This window comes from Pithys albifrons, chromosome 5 (genome assembly GCF_047495875.1).
Source record: "Pithys albifrons albifrons isolate INPA30051 chromosome 5, PitAlb_v1, whole genome shotgun sequence".
In the NCBI taxonomy this organism is placed as follows: Eukaryota; Metazoa; Chordata; class Aves; order Passeriformes; family Thamnophilidae; genus Pithys; species Pithys albifrons.
In genome coordinates, this window is record NC_092462.1 from 63384085 (window position 1) to 63408982 (window position 24898).

At 39.3% G+C, this 24898-nt stretch overlaps 1 protein-coding gene across 4 annotated transcripts in view; it reads right to left on the minus strand.

Moving 5' to 3' along the window:
* Window positions 1-5824: 5824 nt before the first annotated feature.
* The window catches only part of C5H4orf50 (chromosome 5 C4orf50 homolog), an 83207-nt gene continuing 64133 nt past the window's right edge, over window positions 5825-24898 (minus strand). For 2 of the 4 annotated variants that reach the window (XM_071556824.1, XM_071556820.1), the window contains one exon: window positions 5825-6499. The gene's annotated coding sequence lies outside the window, so the exon portion shown is untranslated. Of the gene's footprint in view, window positions 6500-23587; window positions 23655-24898 lie in introns of those variants that run through there. The other 2 variants (XM_071556821.1, XM_071556822.1) reach the window with 2 other exon arrangements.

Consider the following 24898-nt stretch of genomic DNA (forward strand, 5'->3'; position numbering starts at 1 on the left):
GCCTGTTTGCTGCTCATGTACAACATACTTAAGCTGTTTGAATACAAGCCCAGCCATACAGCACTGTTGTCTGTATACTTGGTGGTCCCAGCACAAGAAAAATTGCAAGTTAGAAATCAGGAGAAGTGGAAGGTTTAAAACAAAGATCCCTGAGATTTCATAAGAAATTAGTGCAGATGACCATCCTTCTCATTAACAACTACCCATGGACCCAAACCATGTGAAAAAGCAGTGATGTGACATACCTGAGCATTGCCAAAATGCATCAAAGGAAAGTATCTTTCTCTTCTGCATTTGTTACAATGCAGAGGTACGTCTTGTCCTGAATGCCCTCTGTGTGCGTTCAACACTGTGGGTGTTCTTCACATGAGGGGAGTTAGGAAATTAGGCACAAAATTTCACCTATTATTGGTTATTAATGCACTGATTTTAGTCATGTCTGACATTTCTGAGCATATATTGCCCAGGATTCCTCAGCTCACTTATTAAACTGTACTTCCAGATTAACACATTAATATCATATGGAGGTTTCACTGGTGTGTGAAGAAATAAGTATAGCTAGTAGGATGTTGCATTGTTACTTCCTCAAAGTCTTTTTTTATATGTGGACCAATATTGATTTTTTTTGTTCCTGGTGGTAACATTGAGATTTATTGATCGTTTTGGAAAGAAAGAAAGTCAATTTGTTCCTCCACAGGACACCAAACCCTGACAGTTAGTGAAATATGTAGGTGGCACATGGAGTGTGATGTGTGACCTGCTTGTCTTCACAAATATTGGAAAAATTATTTATGAGTTATTTCTTTGCAATCAAGACATTAATTTGTACCTCCAGAATAAAAACTTCTGATGGTCCCATAGTAGGTGCAGTATGCTGCACATAGCGCATGTGTCTGCTAAATGAAGATCATCTTTTATTTAACATCCATAAAGCCAGGAAAGATGGACTCTGTTTACACTTGGGATCTAGTTAGATAACATTGTTCAGATTTCTAAAGCTGCTGAAGTTTTTTGGAATAAAAATGAATAATGCTATTTTTTCAATATTGATAGGACATTCATCTTAATGCTGATACATCAGAAGATCACAAGACTCAGAGAACATATCAATGCTTAAGAAAACAGCATGAAACTTTCTAGTTAGAAGTAAGCATAAAATCATACCAGAGTCTTTCTTTGCTTTTAAATGTTTGGGTTTTTTCATAGTGTAGCTCTTAGTTTATTAAAATCTAAGTGTTCTAATATACCAGAGGTATAATGTCCTTCTGTTCAGTAAGAGATAAAATTGCAGTTTTAGGTGCTACAGAAGCAGAGCCAGTTACATCCTGATGCCCTGCCATCCTGTGAGTTTCCCTAAAAACAAGTGTGCAACTTTGGAGGATTATACACTGCTTTGGTATAATTGTCTCGCAAACAGTGTATCTCTTCCTGTCTTGACCTTCCTTGATGAAAAGAGGACCAAACTTGATTGAAAGTGTACCCTCTTCCTGTAGGACTTTTATTCCAAATAGTCTAGATGAGAGAGAGCATAAAACCTAGAGACATGCTTGCTTCACACAACAAAACCTACAACATCTGGACAAAAGTACAGCAACAAGGATACCACATACTGGCTCGGCTTCAGTTGTAGCTGGAGCTCTTCTTGCAATAGTGTGAACGTCATGAGCTAGCACAGGACTTGTCTGGTGCAGGGGCTCAAAGAATATGCAACATACATTTTGCACCTATTTTTGCTATTGCGCATTTTGCAACAGAATCAATAGACAAAAAAGATGAACAGTTTCAAAGGGAGTGAGTGTGAAAGGAGACCAAAGTTTTCTTTCTCCCAGAAGAGTGACTTGAGTCACCAAGTCACTGAGTCAGTCTCCCTCTCTGCTTCATGTGACTGGTGTATCTCTGCCAGCAGTTTCCTCCTCCCTGTCCCATGGATTGGTGATTTGGACTGTCTCCCGACATGTAGGAAATGGGGATACAAAATTCTACAAGCTGGGGAAGGCTCAGGTTACTAATGTTCTGAGCAGTGATCCAGTTCATAGTATTCTGCTAATTCACATTCATTCCACTAAATCAGCAGAAGGAGAATGAAAGCTCATCTATCAAGAGGAGCAAGACCCCAGATGTAGCAGTTTTCTTACCCTGTTAGAAGACCAGGTGGTCCATTTCTCAAAACTGAGAATTCCTGGGTTACTATCCACAGATACAGTTGTATTTACAAATATATCTCAGAAGATCTGTCACCATTTTAAAGTTAAAATAATAAAAATTTGAAGTTTTTAATTTAAAATATGCATACATTTAATATACAAAATTATACAAATTATACATTTGACTAACATAGAAAAATACATCTTGTTAACAAGATAAAATGTCAACATATCTTACATAATTTAAGTGAGAGTTACAAATCTCTGATAATCATCAAATAGACTTTGTGACTTCATTACAATTATGTATTATCCCTACTTACAATGAAAATGAGTACATATGTACAGTTGACATTAATGGCAAATGTCTTAGAGTGGAAAACTTTGCTGAAAAGTCATCCAGAAGGTTTTAATGGAACAGTTAAAATATAAGTGGCCTCTCTCATATTATTGAAGCTTCTCACTTAGCTGAAAGTAATTTGACACCCAGTTACAGTGTGGTCATGGGAGAGAGTATAAACCTTTTTGCATTTATTTACAAACACCCTACCCCACCCTCCCGTATCTGGTACACCTGCTTAATCAGTATCACGTCATAAACCCCAGCCTTTTTGTGCATTCTTTGGTACCTCTTCAAATGAATTTGTGGCCCCAAGAACTGATGCTCATGACCACTGGTTACCACTCCTCTGCTGGCTGTGCAAAAGAGTTAAATAATTGTACAGCACTAAAGCTCAAAAGGCAAGATCTCTGTATATTATTCATCCCAGAGGTGGGGAAATATTTTTGTTTCAGTCAGCAAATGCGTGCAGTAAATCTTCACTCCTTATTTGATTTACATGGTTTCCTTTTCCAAGTTCCAGACAAAAGGCAGAAGTGTAATTTATAAATAAGCTATAAAAATCTGATCCATGCTGTGTCTTGTCTTACATACTGTGAACCATGTAATGATTTTCTTTTAAAACTATTTACATTTTCTTTAAAACTTGTTTGCCATCATAGGGAGCAAAACAGAAGACCACCACCAGTCTGATTTTCAGCCTTCATTTTTTTCTTTTTTTTTCTTTTTTTTTCAGGAAATTTGTCTTAATTCCTAGAAGATAAAATTCACTCATGAGCTAAAAGCTTATTCAACTTTTTCAAAGAGCTGCTTAGGGACCATCAGTGAGTACATTAATTGCCTCACGCAGACTTTTTTGGCACAAGAGTGGTTTTCATATGTTAGCAACATTTTCCCTCTTTTTCAAAAGGAGCACAATTCAGAGAGTAGAGAAATGTAGTTGTTTGGCATTGGTTTGTGCACACTGCACAGTAACCACTCACATTGGAATTTACATTTGCATATTAATATTCCCACAGCAAGAGTTACACAGAGAAACAACAGTGAACAGAGATTTATACCACAGATCCAAACAACTCCAAATCAAGGCAGGTCTCCACAGTTACTAATCTCTTTTTTCCTTCCCTATGTGCATATACAGTGTTGAAGAGAGCATGATGCCCATGTTATCTATCACATGTGAAAATTTCTTAAGCCAAGTAGAAGCAAGCATGAAATATTGGTCCCAGGGAAGCCAGTGGAAATTTGCCGGTCACTTGAGTGGTGCAAGCATTTCATCCAGTATATTTAAACTTTCTCCTTTTTTTTTTCTTTTGGCTTTTAACTGCACCTTGCAACTTTCATATTATGCATGGATCCCAACAGTAGAATTTAAGCTAGCCATATTTTTAATTCACATCCTATGTAAGAAACAGTATGCTGTCTGTCCTAACATTTGTACAGGGGCAAAAATTCCTGTCCATAATCCCATGGCTACTGATTTCTAATGCAAATATTTTTGAAGCCAAAGGCACAATATATTTTAAAGGAATTCTGCTAGAGCAGGTTGAACATGTTTCTGTAATCCTAAGGTCTGTTCCCCCTCTGCCTCCTTAAGGCACTAAAGGATTTCCAAAGGATTAGTGGCAAAACCTAGCATGCACATGTCCCTCCTTCCACCTCACAACAATAGTAAATTCAAATACTAAAAAGCCTCATCTGCAAGTGAGAAATACAGGTAGATTTATGAAACACAAACCAGACTTTGCACTTTCCGCAAGGATAAACATCAGCCATACCTTAGCAGGAGCTTTATCCTGGGATCTCTGCTGTGTATGTGAAGTATTTCCCGCCAACTGTATTATTCTGAATGTAACATGATTATCATGCTGGAGGCAATCATTGTACTCTCAGCATTTGCCATTCACAGTGGTGTGAAGAACAGAATTTGGGATTTAAAGGTTGCATAAAGAGCAACCTGTAAGCTATGTTTTCAATATCCTCCAATGCTCTATACAGTAGAGTATACATAAATAAGTGAACTGCCAAAGAAATCATATTTTCTATATAACACTGCCCATTTTGTCTATTTAAGGTGACAGAAGGAGATTGTATTTACTTACATAGAACTTTGCAGCATCTTAATTTTGACTAAAGAATTTGGTCAAAGCAGTATTGTGCATATAAAGCAATCAGAACAAAGTGCCCAATTTTGCATTCTGTGAAAGTTTAACACAAAATGACAATACATGTAAAGTATCTCCTGGCACCTTTACCATAGACAGCACATTAAACAAATTAACTTCTGCTTACTGACAGAAAGTCAAACAGACTCTGTAACAAATAGACAACACTTTTCACTGTAAGGCAACTAGAAGATAATAGCTAGGCTCTCTTTCTTAGCTAGGAATTTCACAATAAAAGTTTACTGCTTTTTTACAATAATTTGAAGTAAACTTGGGATTTAAATTCCCAGCCCTCAGCCACATGAAACATATCCATCAGTCTATCAATTTAATTAAAACACAGACTTTTCCAATATCTTTGAGACAATGTTCATATTAGAAAGTGGTAGAATTTCAAGAAGATCGATGTCATAAAACCACAAAGAATGAAATGTGTTCTACATTCCATATGCTAATGGTTCTAAAATGAAACCAAAAGGCAGAAAGCCTAAGATGTTACAAAATGGACAGCTTCTTTACCAACATTTAAAATTTATGGTGGGAGATTATGCACAAATACTAGGAAAGAGGCCTAATAATTTAGTTCAACACTTAATTCAGAAGGAAAGAGTAGGGTTTAATTGCCTGAGTGTTGTAGAAATGATGTAGGTTTTCAGGTGGATAGTATGCAAATAGATAGAAGTCTACACATATGTCATTGCTTTATTTTAGGAACTTGTAGTTAAGCTTCAAGTGTTACCATGACAACATGTGATCTTGTTACTAATCGTAATCTAGAAATGCACTTTACATTAATCTGATTTGGGATTCCACAGTTTATTATTATTATTCTGCTTCCTTTCAAATTATATCTGTAATTTCTGGGCAACTAAGCATTGTAAAGACAGCACATCCTAGCAGTTAGCTCAACATTTAAAAATAAAAAGGGAAATATCAGTCATAAAACAGTTATCAGAATTGAAGGTGCACCACAACATAAGAGGCAGATTGAGAGCAGTACCCATGGCTGCTGCCATTCAGGTCAGCACAAGTATTGCCACTGAGTTAACAGTGCTGTGTGCCTTTAGTTAGAGAATCAGTGGATGCACCCATACAACCCCTTATCCACAAGTCTTGTGCCTGCATCCACGTCTCCCTGCCTTCACAAATGGTACTCAGAGGTGAACAGTGTGTGTGATCTGTATTGTGCAGTGTAGTTGCAAACTGTGTTTGCATCATGTGTGCTATTACCAACCAGTGTGCACAAACCCACCTGTTTCAGCAAAAGCATGTATGCCTGCAAATGCCTCTTCTGAAAGTTAATTCAGTGTGGCCTGTTCATGCAGTTGAAATACTCAGAGTATTAGGACACAGCATTTTGATGTTCCAAGTGCCTCTCAGTGCACATGAAGTATATTCCCAGTTCCTACTTACCCTTGTAAAAATGCCATTCTGTCCCACTTGCTAAACAGTTTGTACCCTCAAGTATTGCATCCTCAGAAATACTAAACATCCCAACTCAGTTCAAAGCCTCTTTTAGGAATGCTCAAAGCCATATCAGGCTGAAGATATTACATGCCCACACAACCAGACCCATGAACATGAAGCTTGTGCTTAACTTGGTAATTGCTTTAAAATGCAAATGCTGAGATCCCAAGGAAACAAAACAACACTCAGTCTCAAACCACACACTGGGTTGTCCCACATGGCCAGCTTCCACTACAGGAGGTGGCTAAAGCATCACAGATGGCAATTCAGGGCACTTTTCATTTTTCCACATAACGTAGCAGCTGCAGTCACCACCAGGTCAAAGCACATTGCTTCATTCGTTCAGAGCTCTACTGCTTTTTCTGTGTGACTGATACACTTTCCTGCACAAGAGGAAGGAGGGGCGAGGGGGGGAAGAGAAGTAAAAAAAAAAGACAAAAGCATAAGATAAATATCTGAATTTTCAAAATTTAAGGACTTGTTATTCATTCAAGGTCAAATGAAGCATTTTTGTGTCTGGATGCTTCCATACAAACATAGCATAATGGCAGCACATTGTAGAAACTGAACTGTCCAGAACATATTGAGACATTCTCCCATGATTTACTGATTTAAGATGAAGAGCAGTTTTATACTTTTCACTTTTGCTCCTCCTCCTTGTACACAAGACAAACATCCATTTGACAATATGGAAATAAACACTCCCTGCCATCTTCCCAACACTATTCCATAATTGCCTGAGCAGGGATCTACAGTAGTCTTGTGAATAAAGATCAACTCAGGAATGACATCACAAATCCAACCTTCCAAGCAAGTCCAATTTCTATGACATTTCTCAGAGAAATATTCACCATTTGAATCCTTCCTCAGATATTAGGTTTCAAAACCTGCAAAATATTTTATCAGGCTTTGCAATTTTTATTGAGATTGTCATAATTCCTGTTAAGTATCACCAATAATACACTGCCTGCATAGTTAACTCTAGCTAAAACTTGATGTCTACTGGAGAAACATACATCTTAGTACATCAGGAGAACAAGAAAGGATAATAACATAGAGAATTTTTTTAAAAATTCTTATAATAATCAACTGGTGATAGTAATTAACTGTCATTACTAAAATATTTCCTAATCACTAACATGCCCCTCAAAACAGAGAAATTAAAAACTGGGAAAGAAGAGAGCCTTTATGGGCTGTACTTTAGTATGAAAAGGTTTTTCCAAGCATGAAGGACAGAAATAAAAAAAAAATCCTACAGAGTGGGGCAAAGTAATAAAGGGGAGGTCATTATTTTTGGAGAACCAGCTAGATGGGTTATTGTAGGACACAAAACCAGTGAGATATGCAAAAGTAAGTCAGTGAGCCAGGAGAGTGCCAACTGGGCAGGAGCACATCAAGGAATCCTTGTGATAAGAGACATTTAGAGCCCTTACATACTCCCAGATTCAAATCTCTGCCTTGGATCAGGGGATGGCAAATGTTCAGACTTGCTTCTAATTCAAAACAACACCAGGAGCTTTCCACAGCCTTTGTAAGACATTATACATTATTTCGGCCTCTGCTGTAGGTGGATCCAAACAAAACTGGTTTTGGAATTTCTTCTCTTTGCGTCATCTACTAAAGCCCCAGGTACTACTGCTATATTTGCCAAACTAATATTTGCTAGACTAAGGAGCATTTACAAATGTAAAAGTCAATATTTACATATTTTTTCCTTCAATTTTTAGTATTTTTTGTCTTGAAACATTAGCTGCCAATTATATTTCCTTTCTTGTTTTGTCAGACGCTTCACTTTCCCTTTCACATTCCTTTCATTCTCTTTGTCTATCCTTGCTCCTTCCTGTGTGACATTATTCATCCCTCCTTTTATTCTCCACCCAAAGTCATTATGAAACCTTGTGCTCCTTGAAGTCAGATTTCCCTGACAGAATCTGCCACCCTTTTCTTATTATTTTTCTTCATGACACTTATCTATCTAAGCAGTTTGGCAAAAGAAACATAAATCACTAATGAATTGTCTGGTAATTATTCTGGTCAGGGAGGAAGACTGTGTTGTGAAAAGCTTGAGGAAAATAAGAAAGGCCTTAATGATGTCACTTTACCAAAATAAAATATCGACCAGGTATTTCCCAGGCTTAAACACAAAGATGCAGATTCCAACCATGCATCACAGTGATCAGAAAACAGCTGAGTCTTTATCAATAGTGGATCTAAGGGTTTCAACATGGATATTTCTGATGCTCAGAAATTTGCTGTCCTCCTGTTCTTTGGTAGGGCTAAAGCACATGGTTGAGCAACGATGCAGAGGCTGGGCTTGTGCTCCTTCACATCACAGGCAAAATCAATTTAAGTCACCAACACAAAGAACTGCTAATGTGGAAGGTCATTAAACAAAACTGATTTCTCTGTGACATTGAAACCTTGAAGGAAACCTTGCAACATAAAAGTGATGACTATGCATTGCTCTCTAAGCCAGGACAGAGTCATTTCCAGTGATCCATGTTCATGCACTCACTTCATGTTCTCCAATCTTTTACCACCTCTCTGAGCTGCCAGCATTTATTTGTTCTAGCTGCTCCCAGCCCTTCACCTCTGTCCTTGTTCATCCTGTGCTAAGCACCAGGAAACTTAAGATCATAGTCAGTTCCAAAGCTGGACCAGTTTGCTCAGGGTTTACTTAGTCAAATTTTGAAAATGTCCTGGGAGAATGCACAGCCTCCCTGGGCAGCCTGTACCACTGCTGGGTTCTCCTCAAGAGGGAAATGATTTTCCTATATCCAGTCTGAACTTCTCTTGTTTCATCTTATGCCCTCTGTGTCTCACCCTCTCTCCATGCACCACTGTGAAGAGCCTGGCTCCATATTCTTTATGATTGTAAGATTCTAAATTGCTTCCTCACAGGGTCAGGAAGGTTGTTGTGAGGTTCCCCCAAAGCTGGCACTTCTCCAGCATGAACCAGCCTACATCCCTTGACCTCTCTTCACAGGGCAAGTAGTCCACTCCTTCAAGTATCTAAACTACCATTTTTAATGAAGCTCAGCTTGTTCAGAGACAGACAATACAAAGAATATAAAGATCAAAATAGTACTGACTGCTCTGCAGTAAGTTCATCCACCTCAGCTCATACTGGTGGAACAGAACTAGTGCTGACCACGCACCTTCTCCTAAAGATGGCTGTCGTGTTTGACTCCTCAGCTTCAATCAATTCCCTGCAGAGCAGAAGTCTGTGCCCACTGCCAGGGTCTATGGTATCCATCCCTTGCAAAGCATAGGGTGGATGGAAGCCATCTCCCTCTCCTTAAGAACAGCAGTAAAGACTTTGCAAAAACTTTCAGAGTGTGCATCAAAGTTTGAAAGGAATGAGCCAGCGCAGGTACTTTAAAGACAAAAAACATTGGGGCTGGAAGGACAAACACTAAGAGCTGCAGGACTGCACATGCATTCCCAAAATCTACTATGGCGTCTTCAGGGAGTGCCTATGCTCATTTTTAGAATAATTTAGATTGGAAAAGACTTTTCATATCATTGAATCCAACTGGAATGAACGCACACATGGGATTTTAAGTTAAACGGTTCCTTCCATTTAGAAGACAAAGACAGAAAAAGGAGGATGTTATTTTATTATGATAATTTGAGAGAAGACATGAAATATGGTGATACCACTGTCAAAACATATTTAAATAATCTCTCATCTCTGGGGTGGGTTTAGGTGGTGGACCATCATGCAATTCCAGTTGTTCCAGTCTGACGTCGGAATAGTATCAGTCAATGCCTACTGGGAACATTTCTTCAGTTTGTAACACAGCTTTAAAGATCTAAAGTCACCAGTATGCACTGGCTGCTCAGTGCCTCAGTTCTAATGTGCAGGGCCAGAAACACCATATTTCCACTGGTTTATATCACTAGAGGTATTTAAAGTGAAGAAATTGCAAAATTCAAGGAATTAATGAAATTTCATTATATCCAGCAAAGAAATACATATTTTTGCTATTTTGAACAAATATTTGAATAAGATACAATGCACCACCAGAAAAGTTTCTGCTGTAAAATATAAAAAGTACTCTGCTATGTCTCTGCCCTTATCGAGGGTAACAGATTATCCTTTCTTTAGTACCACTGCAGCACCACTAGTTTCTACCACTATTCTAGAGCTACAAATGAGAGAAAATGCCAGGCATGAGGGCTTGTGCTGTTCTTTAATGTTTTAGAATGAAATTGAAGATATTTTGCTTGGTCTAACTAATATGATCATGAGCATACAGTCATTTTATAATTTCTATTAATTACAAAAAATTAATGTGTCTGTGGCACACCCACACTTCAATAGAAAATTATCTACCATAAATTGTTTAATGTGTGTTTTATAGAACCTTATTTTAGAATATAAACATATTTACTTAGAAAAATTTTGATTACCTGCAAATAGAAAAACTGGCAAACAAGAAAGTGATTACAAGAAAGGAAACATGCAAAGCTGCATTTTGCCATAATACACATGGGATCCTTCAGCTGTTTGGTAAAGAAAAGCTATATAACCAGGAGCATACTGATCTTTGCAAAAACATTGGATTTTGGTGTTTGCAAAAAAAAAAAAAAGAAAATCAAACAGTATTCAATGTAGTCTCATTCACAAACTGCTGCTTCTAAAATTCATTTCTACTTGATGAATTCACAATGGAGATGAAGAGGTGTGAATCTCATTAAACTCTGAATGAAGACACATCGATCCCAATTACAACCAGAGGCCAACAGAGCTTGCCTATAACTCAGAGGAAAGGAATTGCTTCCAAGGAAAAGAAAAACAGCAACCAACTAACCAATCATGAATGTTGAAAACCATAAATAAATTATATTCTCTTAGAATGTTAGAAAATTAAATTTTTGTGCTTAATAAAAAACATTAAATACTAAACAGTGTTACATTTATAGACCTGATTCAACATCATTGCTCTGGCTTTATGTCAGTTTCTTTATTATGAAACTAACAGTGTAACTAAGGTGAAACTGTGGCAAATGAATTCATGAATCATAAGTGAGGACTGTCTTACTCAAACGCTATGCAAAAATACATTATTTTCATTAACAGTAGAATATGGTCAATATACAACATACAAGCAGTGCTGCTATTTAATGCTACATAACTCTTCAGAAAAATGTCACACACAGAGAGACACTAATTTTCACATTGCTTAGAGAACAACTTAAGAGTCTTAATTAGGGTTGGGTAATCACAGTGAAGAGGAGTTGCAAATGTGAATCTTATAAATGTGCATGGACAGTTGAACTCATTGCCATGCTGAATGTTATTCTGGAAGTCAGTTTCTTCTGTTAATGGCCTATCAATGTATATATAATGTATTTACTTTCAAAAATGTCTTCTAGAACAAGATCCTTGCAATCCTTTGCAGCTTTGAGATGCAAATGCTTACAGAAGAATCCCGATGTCTAACTTCCTGCTCATCAAATATTCCACAATTTTGCAGGCAGGCAGCAGTAACATACACACTTATGAGATCAATTGCTAACCCAAAATCTTAGACGTGCAGCCAAAGCTAGCCAGCTTGCCAAGAGGCTTAGGGTGAAACATGCTGATAGGAGGCAGTTTAAGAATTTAAAATGACAAATTAGGAAACCTTGAAGACTGATCACAGATTGTTGGAACACACACATACACGAAAAGGAAAAACCAGCTGGATTTTTTTTTTTACGATAGAGTTCACCCAGTGCTAGTCCTAATTAAAGTAAGGCCCTATTCCAACTTAAAATAAGAAACAATTAAACCACCCTTGTATTCAAAGGATCTTCTACGGGACTCCATTTACTTGGCTGATTTGATTTTCCTGTAATGGTACTGCCTCATTTATATATCCCAGAGCTTTTATTAGCTTTGAAAATCTACCAGCACTTATTAAATACAGGTAGTTTTTTGGTGGTAAATTATGCACATGAATTTAGTGTTATTTACATTTCTCCCAGTAAGACAATCATAATGGACTTGAAGACTAAACCAAATGAGTTAACGTCATACTATAGAGACAGTAACAGCATGACAGGTCCAAATACAATGGCAGAGTGGTACCTTCTATGTAGCAGGCACATTGTTTTTGAGAAACATCACAAAACAGTACAGTGAAAAAGCAAATTCCAAAAGGATTATCTTGTCAAGTCAAAAATGGGAGACAATTCCCATCACATGCATGTTTCGCTGAGCTTAGTTAAAGAAGTGAGCATCATCAAAAAATTACCAACAGTAACAGACAGTAACAACAATTCACAACCATTACTTCACATCTAATGTAATTCACTTAGTGCTTCAGCACCATAATACATCCAGTTACAAGTGGGACATACAGTGTTTCTTCCCGTGCTGGATATGCAACAGACAGTTTGAAACACAAAAGTCCCACAGCTCCTGTCTCCACAATGCCCACCCACCCATCCCCAATAAAAAAGCAATATTAGTGCATTCAACTTCATTATTTCCAAATCATTTCCCTTACAGTTTCTCAGAGAGGTACCCTTAACATTGAAATCTTCATTATTAGATTCTGCTGATTATGTGCAATATCATTCTCACAGAACAGTTGTTGAACACCACTGCCAACAGATATATTTGCAATAGGTAACAGCCATGAATCTGATAAAAGCAAGCTTCATGTCAAGGTGTTATGCACAACCGTGAAAATCTGAAAGTCCTGCTGGGATTGAGGAGCACAAATTGTGAGCAGGACAAAATGAGGCCCTTGGAAGTAGAGGATGTTTGAGCCCATCAGTCTCTGGAGAATGCTCTCTCTTTACCAGATGACCTTCCCAGGCAGTCCCATTCACATTTGCATGGGTAACAGCTGCCCCGAAGACTGAGGGTTATAAGCATCTAAGGCACAGTAACCTTTGGGCCACATGGGCTTTGTCCTGGGGGCAGCAGAGATGCCTGCAAATGCAGACCTGCCCACTGTCCTTCAGGGATTTTAATGATCTGAAAAGTACTACAAATGTCCTACAGAAAACAGATTCATTTAAATTACTTGACTTAGGGGGAATCACAGCCATTTTTTTTTAAAGACAAAGTCATTAAGAATGGCTCACTCAATACAAGACAAGATTTTATGACTCACAGGAGACTGGAAAAATCAGCAGCAACACTGCATATTTAGAGTATAATATTTAGTCATCAAAGACACTTTCAGAGTTATTGCCTCCTCCTTAGACACTTTTTTTTTAATTGCTATAACAGAGCTGCAGCAGTAACAAAGAAAAATCTTTCCTTAAAATGCACAGTCATACAAGTAACTGATCAGCAGGTTTGTCTTGCTGCTGCCAGCCTAAGAAAAATGGGCAAGTGAATTCACATTTCAGAAAAGCCTTTTTTATCCCACTACCTCTCCAACCATGCAGGAAAAATGATGTATGCACATCCACAGCAGATTAAGCAGCATCTGAAGAAGAGGATTTCTAGATGCTCTGCACCTCATAACAAAAGCTTAGGAAGACAGGAGCACATTAAGTATTTTAGCATTTCCGTTTTGCTTTGTTTTCCTTACCTGATCTTTACAAAGTTCTGTTAAATGCCAGAATAGCTGCTAAAGAAGGCCAGATTTTAATTTTTTTAAAGTAGCAATGACAACAATATCTTTACAAGTGTAGGAGTAAATCATAGACTTTCAGATGAACCCACTGCAGATTTGTGCATCAGCCTGCACATCCTGTCTGCAGAGACAGTGAATGGACAGCTGTGGTCGCAGGAGCACAAGGGTGATGGTACCTTTGAACACCCCATGGCAGAGCCAGACAATCCACTTGTCATCTGCAAAGCCTCCAGACCAACAGTGAATCTTGCTCAGCCAGAGCAATCTAAAGACTGCAGCGTTTAGTAACTGCAACACATTGTTACTGCAATGTATTCTGACCCACCATCAACAGTAAAAGCCTAAATGGTTTTATACAAATCAAACTATTTGAAAATTATTTAATGAAAGAAAAGCATTTGCTATTCCCACTGACATTTGCAGAGGCAAAGCAAATTTCCATGCCCCAGCTTTACCCCTGTGATGGAGGATTCAGCAGAAAGCATATGACCTACATAGCAGGAAGTCAAACTTTGTTATAATCTTGTCCCCCTGAGCACTGAAAAGTTTGGAAATCAGACAAGATGAACACAGTGGCCCAGATTCTCTCTGTCATTTGGGCAATTTTACATTGCATCATTAGTCCTAATTCACCCTGCAGGGGCTACAGTCATGACAGTGAGCCGCAAGGCTATATGGATAGGGAAAAGCCAGAGAATATTCACCTTGCAGGGACCTGCAGCTGCTCAAACGTCACTCTGTAGCTGTAGATTATAAATATAAATTACAGTAACCTTCAGGCTGCTAAAACTTATTTGGCAATACTTATATTGAACTTAAGTACATGTTTGGTACATACATGTGCCCGGGTAATTCTGTCCACACTATTTGGACCACTATCTCTACTTGGACACAGACCTCAGGGTCAATCATAAAGCATGTATAGGAAAAACCACAGGGAACCAACATGTTTTTCATCTACTTTTCCAGTACCCTCATATTAGTCATTCTGTAAGTCAAGTGTCTTTCTAGAATCACCATGTCCTCCAATACCCTTAGGACAAATGGGATTTGTAGGCCAACTGACTAAAGGCAGACTAGTGCTGTGTGAAGAGCTGCAGATGACCCACATCCCAACTACAAAGATACTGGAATGGTGTAAATATTTCTTTGTCCTCTCTTCTGCCTTATTGAGCTTTGCACTCATGATATCTAAGGCCAAGGGATGCAGGACCTTCAGGATCAGGTGCTGACATGTTCGGGTTTCTGTGTGGGGTTACTGAAAGTGGTCAGAAACACTTCTAATGGCACACTTGACTTTGATGACCCTGAAGAAAATCACACCTGATTTCCTGCCAGGTCCTCTTTCCTGTTCTTCAACTGTACTCCTGACAGGCTGACAGAGAGTGGGAGTTAAAAAGAAGTTACTGCTCCAGGATTGTCTCAGAGATTGCAGAACTCCTAAGCTGCTGGCTCCTCTACAGATCTCATTAGGCAGGATGCCAAGAAACTCAGAGCAGAGTATCCCTGCTCATAAACTCTCAGGCTGCCAGCTCTGTGGTAGCCCACCAGGCGGAAAGAGAAGAAGCAAGAGTCTGGAAGCTCTGGAAATGTTCAACTCCTCGGCACCCCAGGCAGCCAGAGGATCCTCACAGGATTCATCAAGCTGGTGACCCCAGAGCTTTTTCTGTTTCTAGTTCTAGATGTCATTCACTTCAGGCTATATGATGGTTGTAGGCCACTTCCAATTAAAAATATTCTATTTTATTCATTTTCTTTTCAAATGAGAATAAAATGTTTTTTCATGCTGCATCACTTGAATAATGGGCTGTAATGGCTGGTGTACAACACATCTTGTGGTCCCATTCCTTAAACACACAGATTGTACCATGAGTCAGCAGACTGAGCTTGCATCACATTAATTGCCTCTTCACCCATCCTTTTTATCCCAGGTATTTATGCTCTGCCAATTTAAATTTCAAAACCAAGCCCTTTTGGAAAGAACGTGTTTTATGAGGTTTTGTATCTTCATGTTAGCTAAACTGAACAGGATTTATTTTTCTGAAACCCTATTACCACAAAGCTCTATATGCAGGTCAGCAGGCTTATGTAACAGTGATGAATCTGGCTCTCTGTCCCAAATAAGACAGAATATGCTGTGACTGCTACATAACCTTGTGCATTGCTCATCAAAGGCTCATATACAACCTTTTTTTCCTATTAAAGGAGACTCACTGAAATCTTAGTCTTCACTTTTCCAAAGACCTATAATTGTTACATGTTCTCTGCCTGGTGCTTACAGTCAGACACAAAGGACATCTTCATGAAGTTTTTTTTAATTCACTGGTTCCTATTCATTCAAGTTAGGGTTAGGGTTTTGGTGGGGTTTTTTTGGATAGAAAATATTTTGAGTTCATTCATATTAGTTGTATTTTAATAAAATGTTTTAAGCTTTTGTAAACTTGTGAGTTCCCTCCAGCACATTGTCTTGCAGCTGCCTGTTCCTTTGACCTTTTTCACTTTGTCACCCCAGCGAAATGCTCATGGCAATAGTCAGGGATCATAAGTGCCCATAGGGCACAGTGTGGACACTATCCAGTCTTAGATGTTGTAAAAATCTTTTTTCCTTTAAAACTAGGTCATGGTATTTTGAAGGGAAGGGAATACAAGTCAACAGCAGGTGACCAGCTCGCACACTGAAGTGAAGTATCTGTAGATCCGTGACACGCACTTATACATACTTACAAACAGCAGATTGACCTGCTGCAGCAGGTAGGCACAGTGATATGTTTTATTCAGGTACCAAATACATGTAGACATCTATGCAAATCCCAGTTCTAGATCAAGCATGTAGCTCTAACTTGTAACTCTAGCCTCCAGCTAGCACGGAAATGAAATCACTGACTCTCTATAAATATGCAAATGTGGTTAAATGCAAGGTGATGTACCAGGAACAAGGTGTGCAGCTTATGCCTGCAGAATGGTAGACCATGTCCAGAACAGCAGCAAAGAAAGATCAGAGGCTCTTCCAGTAGACAAGTCAGCATGTCCAACAAGCACAAACCAGAAAGACCAAACAGGACTCGGCATGTAAAGTAGCAGGCTGATTGACAGACAAGCCTTTGACACCTCTCAGGGGTACTGATGCAGAGTAGCACATGTGAAGGAGGATTTCGCTCCTTCATTACTCCCAGGTTTGAGACTTTTCTGAATAAATGGTCCATCCTGTAGGTATGACCTTTTTTTTTCATTTAATTCCATATTTTTACTACAAATAAAATATTGACACTAGGCCTGGACAATAATTCAATACCAAGTAAACCAAAACCAATGGTTCTATCCAAGAACTGTAACTCTTAAACTTACTAAATTCACATCTGTAATAACATTCAGAGCATGGCCTGTTAAGTTCATGCACAGAGCAGGCTCATCCCCTGAGCGATCTGATGCTCAGTTAATATATGCAGTGCTATACTAAGCCCAGTTAATCAAGGCTATCTATTCTGAAAGCAGAAAAAACCCCTCTGTACGTCTATCACAATCCATCAGCTTTCCCCACTCACTTTAAGCAATTAGTTTCAAAGACTCCCTGACTCAATTTACATAAAATGCTTCCTTCCCTCATACAGTTTGTTAAAGCATTAGACTATAATTTGTGTGTCCCTGACATCCGATCCCGTCAGATCTCGGAAGCTCAGCAGGGTCAGCTGCAGATTAGTACTTGGATGGGAGACTTCCTGGGAAATGCCGGGTGCTGTAGGTTCTAGTCCTGAGGACTTCACTGGCACCGTCCAAGCTCGCTCGGCCATGGCAGATGAACCTCAGGACTTAAACGGTGGGGCCAGTTCTGCACACGCTGAGCCTCACCTAAAATCCACTGCGCAGGCTGGAAGGGCACACCCACGTGGGGATAGTCCTTCCCAAATCTTCCTTCGCGAAGTTTGGCCATACATAGACTATAATTTAATAAGGATTTCTTGGAGATCAACAGTGGCAGAGAGGTATCAAAGATTACACAATGCCTCAAGCACAGTTCCAGGAATTTTTGAGGGCAGCAATTTCCTGGACTACATCACCACCTTCAATTGACTCACATGCAAGAATGTTATTTACTATCAGAGATTTCTCAGTCTGTCTGCAGAGAGATGGCTATGGATGGCTATGGATGCAGATAGAATAGGCAGACGATAAGAGAACAGCTATCAATGGGCACTGGGGGGGCCTCACATTGTACAGTTTTGGGCATCACAATAAAAGAAGCACATAAAGCTACTAGAGGGTGTCCAAAGGAGGGCAGTGAAGATGGTGAAGGGCCTTGAGGGGAAGCCATATGAGGAGCAGCTGAGGGCACTTGGTCTGTTCAGCTGGAGAAGAGGAGACTGAGGGGAGACCTCACTGCAGTTACAACTTCCTTGTGAGGGGAAGAGGAGGGGCAGGCACTGATCTCTTCTCTGTGGTGACCAGTTATAGGACCCAAGTGAATGACCTGAAGTTGTATCAAGGGAGGTTTAGGCTGGATATCAGAAAAAGGTTCTTCGCCCAGAGGGTGGTTGGGCATTGGAACAGCCTCCCTAGGGACGTGGTCACAGTACCAAGCATGACAGAGTTTAGGAAGTGTTTGGATGATACTCTCAGGCACATGGTGTGACTCTTGGTGATGGTTCTGTCTGGGGCCAGGAGCTGGACTAAAAGATCCTTGTAGGTCCCTTCCAACTTCACACATTCTGTTATTCTGTGCCATAAAGCTGCAGTTGAAAAATCAGCAAGACTCACTGGAAAACCTCTGGAAGAGTGAACTTCAATCATCTGCAAGGGGAGAAGCAAGTGGAATGATCTGCCTGGATAAGATTTGAGGTCCAGGCTTCTGACGGTCAAAATGTTTGGTTACTAGGAGTTTGGTTTTTCAACCAGGACTCCAGCTGGCATAACTTCATGAGCTAGCTCAGTTCTAGACTGATGACTTAAGCAGGTGGTGATGTATTTGTGGCTTTCAGTTAACTACTTGGTCTTGCAATACCTCCTCACACAGATCTGTTCAAGAGTGTTGGAATGGGAACAGCATATTCAGGAGACTTGTAAGATGAAGCCCAAAGTATGAGGACACAACAGTTGTGTTGGCAACAAGCTACTGCAAACAGTTGCATAAGCTGAAGAGAAGCAGGAGCAATAGTTCCAAGCGTCTGCTTTTAGCATTATATTTACAGCTTCTCCCTGACTGTGCATATATTAAGCAGATTGCAAACTTGGTGAGTGGAGGGAACAATCTGGCTATTTATAAGGCAGTTAACCTTTAGGAATGACCTTTGTTTTTACATTAAACAGGTCTGCTTCACGTTCAGAGTACCAGCATTTTCCCCATTTGGAAAAATGAGAAAATATCTCATAGCTACCTGTGAAGATTGCCAGAAAGAAGATTACATCCTTGCATTCTGAAAGATCTTGGCTGATTTAGACAACATAGAGATGGAGTCAGTTCAACAAGGCACAGAGAGTGGCAGAGAGAAGCAACTCCAGAGCACATGCCAGAGTGAGGGAGACTTTTCACTGTGGAATATTCCAACTGACTTTTTTCTAATCAAAGCAAACATGCCACACCTATCTTTGTTCAGAAGCTACCAGCCAGTACCAGCTATCAGTTGGACTCCTCAGCCATATAATTTATCTAGTTTTAAGCTGGAACCAAAGAAATTGAAACAACAATGGTTGGCATGACAGCATTTTTCAGACCCAAGTTAAGTGTTTTCTTGTTTCCAGGGAAACTCACAAAAACCACGTAAAACAATCCCTGTCATGACTGAAAAAAAAAAAAAATTTATTTTTAGATTTGGTAAACCCATCCATTACGAAAGGGAAATGAATTACAATGAAATTGAGAGCTGCAGTAACTGCCATAGGATAAACACAACGTTGTCATTCACTACATCTGTGGAAACAATTAACTGAAAGTACAAGACACAGCTGATTACAGAGATCTGGGGCTGAATTACTCATGTTATTTCTATCTTAGCAAGCGATTTCATAAAAATATTTCAAATGTATTGTGATACTGTGCCCTTATTATGCCTACTTTAATTTGTCTGGCTGATTCGAAATTGATTTTCTGATAAAGGACCAGAAACCTGCATTCCATTCACCTTCAAAGACACAAAACCAGTGAAGCAACCTTTGGTTTTCTCCAGGGAGAACTTAGGATGGTCCCAAATTGCATACTAATACCATGAATTATTCAAAATCATAGCAGGTAACAACAAACATTCTGGTATGTGTAATGATACAGCTTAAGCATAAAAAAAACCATACAAGGAGTTTAATAACTAGAAAAGCAGAGTTCAATTAAATAGCAATTCCACTGTTGCTTATGCACTTTATTGGTGGATGGTTTATGCCACTAACTTCAGCACTGCAGAACTGCTCTAGCCCGAGAAGACACAAAGCTTCAAAGATTCCCTCTTGCTGCATGGGAAGAAAAATTAGGAGATTTGCAAAACCCACTACAACCAGTCCTACTTGACTTCAGCAAACAGGAGAGAAAAGTCTCCAGCTGCTTTCAGTTTGCTTGTTTTCATTGGGAATATCTGTAGAGGAATTTGAGGCAGGCCATACTTCTTCCAGCACACTTGTCCAGTAAAATCTTACCCCAGCTGACTAGGATTCACAGCATTATACACTATTAGCACCCATAATTCCAGCCCTGTTTTCTAAATGTGAAAAAGAGGGCTTAGGTTTAAGAAACAAGCCCTCTGCCACTCAGCAAAGTACAGGGGATACTTCATGGGACTAAGCAGTACCTCTTCTACACCGTTGTCTGACTCACTGTAATGTAAGGTGAGGTGTAATGATGTATCTATAAGAAAAGAAAAAATTCAATTCCAATCCAGGAACATAGAAATGAGGCTTAATATTTTCATGCTCTGAATTGTTCACATGGCAATTGTACAAAGTGAGATTTTTCAGAAAAGAAAGCAAAGGGAAAAATCACACATTTCCAGAAAACTAGTGAAGATCAGTCATTCAGCAGAATCCCTACAACCTCTACTTCATAAACTATAAAAAAAAAGAATATCATTTAGGCAATCTAAGAAGAAGTCACGCCACATGTTTCCTCAGAAAAATGTTGCACTTTTTATGAGGATAAAATTCAACTCAAAAGAGAGGAAAAATTAAAATATAAATAGCTGCTGCAGTGCTCTTTAACTATTACAGATGGCCTTCTCTTTTGACTGAAGGCCTCATGTTGAATATCATACATCTAATGTATTATCAGCTATACCTCATTCATTTTCAATTTACATTTGTATCTCCCCAGGTAATCATTATTTAGCTATATGGAAAAGACAATTCAAATCTTCCTTACACCCAGAAGTCATTTTATTCCAAGTGATATGCATTAAGGGAAATTGGCAACCTCATGGGGAAACCAGACCTTCTCTGAAGGCATGAAGTAATTTTTAAATAAAATGGTTCATTCACCCTTTATTTCTTTCCACCCTTCCTCACTCCTTGATAAACAGACTTTTATGTGACCTTTTTTGAAGATTCAGCAGCAGCCCTGGGATGAACCACTCCAACTGGTTGCTCTTCCAATGGAAAGCAGCTCTGCAGACTACAGCTTCTTCCATGACTCACATCTGTGCACAGGCAGTGGCAAAGAAGAGAATGACTGCACCTTCTCTCCATTCAACTCCCAGGTCAGTATTTAACCTGCAGTACTGAACACCAGGTTCAAAGGTCAGTTCTCTCAGCCATTTTGAGCTAAAAAGCTAGAAGGAGATTGTCACAGTCCACTGGGCAGACATTCTGTATCCCATACCTTTGCTTGAACATACCAAGCTGTTGGATTATGTGGCTAATTATTTTGAAAAATATCCTGCAAATTCCATAGGCTTGAGCCTCAGAAAGGGCACTGAGCCCATGAGTGACCCCAGGCAACTCACTTCACTAACATTCCTTATAGAGGCATCACACAATCTGTCTTCAAAATATGTAAACCACTCACTTCAAAATATGTAAACCACTGTTTTTAGTGGAAGCAAAAGAAAATACACTCATTCCTTCAAACTTCCTCTGTCATTGCCCAAGGGATATAGGCACAGAGTTGGACATTCAGTTACCCATCTGATTTTGGTGCCCAGCTGCCTTAGGCATATGGGCCATTCCTATCCTCTTATCCCTGAAGTCCAAAACTTGAAATATGCTCAGCAGTGCATTGTCCATGGCTACATTTTCATAAGACTAACAAACACAAAAAATTCCCTCAACTCTGACAGGAAGAACAATGTAGATACTTGTCTGATCCTGAAAATCCTTGGTTACCCAAGGAACAAGCAACATGGATAAGAGCTTTTCAAGGATGGAACCTATTTTATCAGCAGAGATTCATGCACTATACACTGTAGGAGTGTACACTGCTGTGTACACCAGTGGGAACTATTGGGAGAATTTTTATTTCAACAAGTCTAATGTTAATTAGTCTTCTGAAGTAATGACCATCTTGAGATGCCTAAGTGGGTGTTAGCTGTAAGGGACGTGTTCTTCCTATCTCCCACCTTTGACAACACTAAAGATCCTGAATTGAAACAACAGTATGAGAGAATTACCAATACTCAGCCATTTCCTGTGTCCCACCAACAAGGTGGGAGCACCTTTTCTTTCAAGTTTTCTCCTACCTAATTACATCACAAAATTAGAAGAGAATATTCCAATTTACTTCTGCAAGGATTCAAACTATGAACTGCTGTCTCATGAGCTGTCCCATAGATGAGTGAAACAACACAACCAGCTAATGCAATAGCCCTCTCTAGCCTGTGATGTGAAGGAGGGAATGGGTACAAGTTTGTGTCTGAAGTTGTATGCTACATCTTCGACTCCCTCTCTGTTCTCCAGAGAAGAGTTCATTTCACAGCCAAACTTTTCAGTTGGTTCTTGAGCACAAACCAAACTATCTCTGTGCCAGGAAGGAAGCAAGGAAAGCAATACAAGTAGAACTGCTGATGCAGAATCTTTCTTTCCCTTTTTCCCCCTGCAGAAAGCTGCCAAGACAGCAGCAGCCTCTCGGCACGAGCAGGCTGACAGTCTCAACAAAGCAGGTCACAAAACTGATCTGGCTTTTCAGGGACAGACAAAAACAAAGAGACAGAACCCTTCTAAAGCAATAGGAGGTTTCCTTTGTAGGCTCACGGGTTTGGGCTGGAGTGGTATTTCACAGGCTTAGCCAGCAAACTTCAATTGGTAGCACAAATGAGCTGTGGCTATAGGAGTATTTTGAGACTTAAGCTTCCAGTGGAAGTGGAGCATTTATCATTACTCCATGATGCCTACACTCTCTACTGCCTGTCTTTTACCTGCATTCCTGCACTACTTTTGAACTCAGTGGCCATATTTAAATAAAACCAATTTAGGGGAAAAGCCTCAAACTTCCTAAAAGAATTTCCTACAAGAAGGAAGTGCTCTCTGAAAACTCAGAGACCTGATAGAAAAACACAACTCTCGCAGTAAGCTTCCTTGCTATAGAAAAAAACTGACACAAGCTAGGATTTTTCCCCCTGTAGAGTTCACAAGGAACCTCTACCTACCAAAAGCCTGCAAATCTTCAGCTGGGCCTCAAGCCCCTGGAATAACTATCAGGAATATTCAACTCACAGGCAAATCTGATTCCGAACTTTGTAGTTTCTTCTCACTTGCAATTTCTCATTCCTTTCTCACCGAGAAAATCCCCCATGACAGACCAGCACTAGCATTTAATGATGCCTGTTACCTCTCTGCAGTCTGAGTGTTTCCTCTGTAAAACAAAGTTCATGGTCCCCACTAGCACTGGGCTGTATGCTTCAACAACTGCAGTCAATAACCTGAACTTACCTCAGCTTCACAGAAACCACATTTTCTTGGTTTTCAAAATACCCAATGTATGCATCCCAGAGAGCAGGTTCACACACAGGATCCATACCAGACTGTCTGTTGACACTATGATAGAAGACTGTAACAAATGAACATCATATGTGCCATAATTAATCGTTTTTCCCAATGAATTGCACCTCTGTAATGACTAATCTGTTGCACAGGAAGTCAGCTCTGAATGCCACCCTTTCTCATACACTCCAGGTCAAGGGCCTAATCCACACAGGACCAAGGCATTACAGTAATCAGGGTGCTGGTTGCAAGCATCCTTTCATTATTTTATTTATCTAGATAGCCAGATCCTTCAGTGTCTTTGCATTGGTAATGCAAGGTTACTATAGCAACATCTGTGACCTGCATGATAAAGATAGCAGAGAAGAGCTGATCGCTGGATTAATGTATTTAAAGCCTTGAACAGGAAACTTTAAATATTAATAATCTATGTAATTCATATGTACTCTACTCATGTTGTTGCATTTATCCTACTTCCTGTCCTTTTTCAAATACATTTATATCTAAATGCTAGAGTATGTGATACAATGTATTAAGACAACACTGTTTAAACTTGTACATTTTACACTATGGTTGACCAATTTATTAGCATCTTGTAGAAGCTAGAGTTCTTAACAAGATTTGCAGATCATTTAGGTTTCCACAATATTTAAAATAAGCAAATTCAGGACAAGTTAGCCAGCTTACGCAATATTAAGCAAGAGAACTCCTCAATTTGCTTTTTATTTTCCTGTACTTAACAGGTTCTTTTTAAGAGTCAGTAACTTCCATTCAACTAGAGACTTGCTACAGTCTACCACAAATTCATAACAGATCAACATAAATTGAAATGTTTCCTTGGCTGCTCTTCAGCAGACATTGCTGCTGAATCCAAGGTTGGACGAAAGTTGTTCACACAAACAGGATGGTGATATGAAGGAGTTGGATGTGGAGGGAGGTACTGGGGAACTGAGCTAAATTTTATTTCTTTTGCTGGATTGTCATTAAAGTAGAGACTCATCTACTGTAAGAATGTCAGGCAGCAAGCATAAATTTAGCCTGTGCTTCCTCCATTAGTACTTCACAGGCTGCCTGAGTGCGTACACACAGTCATATATCAGAAAGGTACAGGTAGTTCCATCCAGCTTTTAACTGCTTCAGCTCAGGACAAGCAAGAAATTCTCATTCTAAGTAACCATTCAAGCAAAAGCAACAAAACAGTGGGCCTTCAAGTGAGACTTAGGAAGCATATGAGTCATATGGTAACTTTCCAAACAGCCACAAAATATTGTCTCTATGAAACAGTAAATAATAATCATTGTTCCCTCTCAG